At 43.0% G+C, this 4,228-nt stretch overlaps 1 long non-coding RNA gene across 2 annotated transcripts in view; it reads left to right on the top strand.

Annotated features, from left to right (window-relative positions):
- Nucleotides 1–786: 786 nt before the first annotated feature.
- Nucleotides 787–4,228, top strand: part of LOC117537427 — a 13,245-nt gene continuing 9,803 nt past the window's right edge. Inside the window, exons 1-2 of one of the 2 annotated variants that reach the window (XR_004567715.1) lie at nucleotides 787–1,049; nucleotides 2,558–2,603. This is a non-coding gene — a long non-coding RNA (uncharacterized LOC117537427). The remainder of the gene's footprint in view (nucleotides 1,050–2,557; nucleotides 2,604–4,228) is intronic. The other variant, XR_004567714.1, reaches the window with a different exon arrangement.

The raw sequence follows: 4,228 nt of genomic DNA, 5'->3' as shown, positions 1-4,228 counted from the left end.
TACTTCTACTTTTACTCAAGTACAGCATCTGAGTACTTCTACTTTTACTCAAGTACAGGATCTGAGTACTTCTACTTTAACTCAAGTACCAGATCTGAGTACTTCTACTTTAACTCAAGTACAGGATCTGAGTACTTCTACTTTAACTCAAGTACAGGATCTGAGTACTTCTACTTTAACTCAAGTACAGGATCTGAGTACTTCTACTTTAACTCAAGTACAGGATCTGAGTACTTCTACTTTAACTCAAGTACAGGATCTGAGTACTTCTACCTCTGGCTATGAATCCGTTTTGTCCAAAATGTAAAATGAAACCAAGGAACATGAATTGATAATGAGCTTCTCTGGACTTGTAGCTGCACCTTGATTTGTCTCCGATGTGTCTTTTGTTGTTGAAAAGCCAAACCAATATGCTTTGTTGTTTGAAAACAGTATTGTAAAAGCATGAATCAGTGTTCTGCTCATCGGTGTCTGCTCACCGACATCAGCATGTCTAATATTCACTTTAAATATGCACGTTTTTGAACTCAGACAATGAGTTTCTCTTATGAGCTCCATGCTTATTCACGACCTGCGTCTTCTTTCTTTTTTGAGGGTGGAGACAAATGGCAGACCTGCCTCGTGTCATAAAGGGGAGGGTCTTGCTGGCAGTATATGTTTTTAGAGCAGCATGCTTTAAGTTCATATTGCATCTGACGAGAGCGATGGCAAGCCAGGAGGAGGAGGGAGAGTGTGTGTGAGCGTGTGTGTGTGTGTGTGTGTGTGTGTGTGTGTGTGTGTGTGTGTGTGTGTGTGAGAGCGTGTGTGTGTGTGTGTGTGTGTGTGTGTGTGTGTGTGTGTGTGTGTGCGTGCGTGTGTGTAGTCCACCTCCGCGGGAAATAATGGGGAGGATAATGAAACAGGGGGGAAACCCTGAATGGATGGAGCCACGGTGACGTCACGACCAGCCGCAGAAATGAAGCTGAGTTTCAGCCCCCCCTCCGGATCACTCGGTCTCCATCTCCCGAGCTGCACGCTTCTCCTGCCGGGGAGCAGAGCACAGACACACCGTGAGTATAGGCTACTAACTGTGGGTTTTCTGCAACAAAAAACGGGGGGAGAGAGAAAGGCAGGTGCGGGAAATCGGTTAAAAACACCGGAGGAAAACGCGCTTTCTCCTGCGTTTCCAGCCTGCACGCAGAGGAGCAGGATGTGTGTGTCGGTGTGTGTGTGTGTGTGGTTGTGTGTTGCTGGAGAATATGGGCGATGCGTGTTAGAGCAGCATGTTTTCTGCTTGAATTTAAAAATGTTTTCTGTCTGCGGAGTGTAGCAGGATGGGGGGGGGGGGGGGGTCATCAGCTGCTGGGAGCGAATACGAGCTGGATGTTGCACACCACTAAATATGCATATTTTGTCTTTTATTCAATGTTTTATTTTCAAACTGCATGACAGGTTGGTGTAGATGTAATAACTCTAAATGATGTGTTCTGAGCCTGCAGTGTGGGGTAGGGCCTCAGATCAGTGTGAGAGGAAGACATGCTTCAGGGGAGAGAAACTTGTAATTGCAGGTGTTTTGTCTCTGAGGGAGAACTCAGGGTTTCAGCCTAAATGACGCATTGTGCACAGGCTTCACATGCGCCATTCACAGAGGCCAAGAGGCGCTCCCAGACCTGATTTCATCTCTCTCTCTCTCACACACTGACACACACACACCTCCGGGCACTAACAGGGTCACTTCTCCAGCTATCGGGCAACATATGGCACGAAAAAACAACAACCCAACATGACACGATGAGGACAAAAACAGAAAAGCTTGTCATTCTTTTAGTTTGTGGCTCCACATTAAGCCCTTAGCGGACATGTGGCTCAGATATGAGGATTAGCAGCCGACAGCCCCGCGCTGCATGCGTAATAAAACAAAGTGGTGGCATTCACACCCATAGCTGGCGGATAAAGGGATCACAAGGCCAAGTCTCCAGTCCACACGTACGCACCGAGTATACGAGGCCTGTGTGCAGAATGCGTGGAGCTTTCAGGGGGGATTGGAGCAGGGAAGCACACACACAAGTGGGATTATGCAACGTTTCACATGATGAACAGGAGAGTATTAATGTGGGGTAAATGCATGAGGAGAGGCAGAGGGAAACCAAAGGGTGCTTTGCTTTAAAAAAAAAAAACGTAATTGTGGAAATTCAGATTTAAAATGTGAAGTTTGGTTTTACTATGTATTGTTTTTATCTGTATTTTATTTGTACACAGACGAGGCAGTAGTTGTGTGTGTGCAATTGCAGAATATCAGAGCCTCATTTAGCGAAAGCCGCTGACCATCCTCCTTTATGTTCAAACATGAAGATGTTGTGCAATATGTTGTTCTGCACAATTGTATGAGTAATTTGCACTTTGAATTTTCGGGATGCTGAAGCTGTTCACGGAGGAGGTCTTCACGCCGACCATCTCTCTGTTAAAACACGTTACTTTGCGGGAGCAGATCTCAGTCTGCTGGCGCGCCGCAGAATGCTCAGGAGGTCATTTGGCTCCGAGTCCATCCGAAGAATAAAACGGTCGTCTTTTTTTCCAGGGATCCCTGGAGAGACACTCAGCGGCCTCACAGCACGTGGCTATAGGTAACACAGCTCCCTGTCACTCACATCACACACAGGCTTGCGTAGTTACTTTGGATATTTTGGGAAGTTTAAGGGATTTAATATATTTTATATTTGAAGTATTGTTAATAAAAAAAGGAGGTGCAAAGATTTTCGACAACCTAGTTATATTAGCTACTGTTTGTTTTAGGGTAGAATAATATTACATATCAAAACAGTTTCAAAAACGCAACCTTGAGTCAAGTTTAATATGATTTAAAAAAATACACACAGCCCACATAATGCCTTATACTATTATAATTGTTTTGATATATTTTGTTAAATTCTTCCACATTCAGGGATGTGCAGTAGCTGCAGTTTCATTACATGCAAGACCTGTGGAAAACGTATTCATATATTTACAAGTCGTTATTTCTAGCTCAAATTTGCGGCTGTGAATTGTGTGTGTGTGTGTGTGTGTGTGTGTGTGTGTGTGTGTGTGTGTGTGTGTGTGTGTGTGTGTGTGTGTGTGTGTGTGTGTGTGTGTTCATCAGACTCATTGTTACACCGTCAGCTCAGCCTCTTCCATTCTGGTCATTTAAGAAACCCATGTTTAAATGTGTTGATGTGGTGGTGCGGAAAACTCCATATGTTTCCTCCAAATGCAGCTTTCAGCCTGAGAATTCCTCCTGTGTGAATGTGATAAAATGGCGTGAAATGAAATGTGTAACCACGTGGTTTTAATCAGATGATAAGCAGTGGGACGCTATAATAGGATATAATTTCCTGCTAATAAGCTCTGCACCGCCACCTTCGCATTCATTATTTCCAATTAGAGGCGCCGGATTTGGTGACGTCATGCACGCCATGGCCAATAGCACAGCCTAATGAGGATTGTTTGAATGTTGGAGAGGAAGAACCCGGAGCTGGAGAGATGCTTTAAATGTACTTTTGGATTTGATCTGAGCTCAGGTTAAACACAGCTGCTGTAGGTGTGACATGTGACTGTGAGGGGGTTTAAAGTTGAGCAAAAGAGAAACCCTTTAAACATCTCTTAACGCTTCATTTCCTGAACACACAGCGTGAATAAATCCTCGGGTGAAATGCATCGTGAAAAACGAATATTATGGGCTCATAAACCCAGAAGACAAATACTGAAATTGTATCAATTTATAAGAAAGAAGCACAATCACGAATCTGCTAATGAACGGACTGTTGGTGATAATGAGGAAAAAGACAATCTGCATTTAATTATCATTCACCAGCTCGGAAGCCATGCACACACATCTGACCTAAACACGCTCACAGATTTAAAATCCTCCAGCAGTATTGCATCAGCCCACATCAAATCACATTGTGATGAATTAATGATGAGTTTAAACACAAAGGTGAATCATTTGTTCTTAAATCGGTGATTAGTAAATTAAAAAATATTTGAAGATTTAAAAAAAAAATTAATTTAATGTCAAATTCTGTAAAAATATATTTAAAAAACTAGGAAATGTAAGGGTAGTTTTAATTAAAAACAGTGACATGTGTTCTCTTGAATTTTGGACATTAAAATAATACGAGTATTTGCATGAGCTAGTCATTAACCGTTATGACTGCAGCTGTGTGTGTGTGTGTGTGTGTGTGTGTGTGTGTCTGTGTGTGTCTGTGTGTCTGTG

The sequence above is a fragment of the Gymnodraco acuticeps genome, unplaced genomic scaffold, assembly GCF_902827175.1.
Source record: "Gymnodraco acuticeps unplaced genomic scaffold, fGymAcu1.1, whole genome shotgun sequence".
Lineage (NCBI taxonomy): Eukaryota > Metazoa > Chordata > Actinopteri > Perciformes > Bathydraconidae > Gymnodraco > Gymnodraco acuticeps.
Note: the sequence above shows the minus strand (reverse complement) of the source record. Positions and strands in the feature narration are given on the sequence as shown.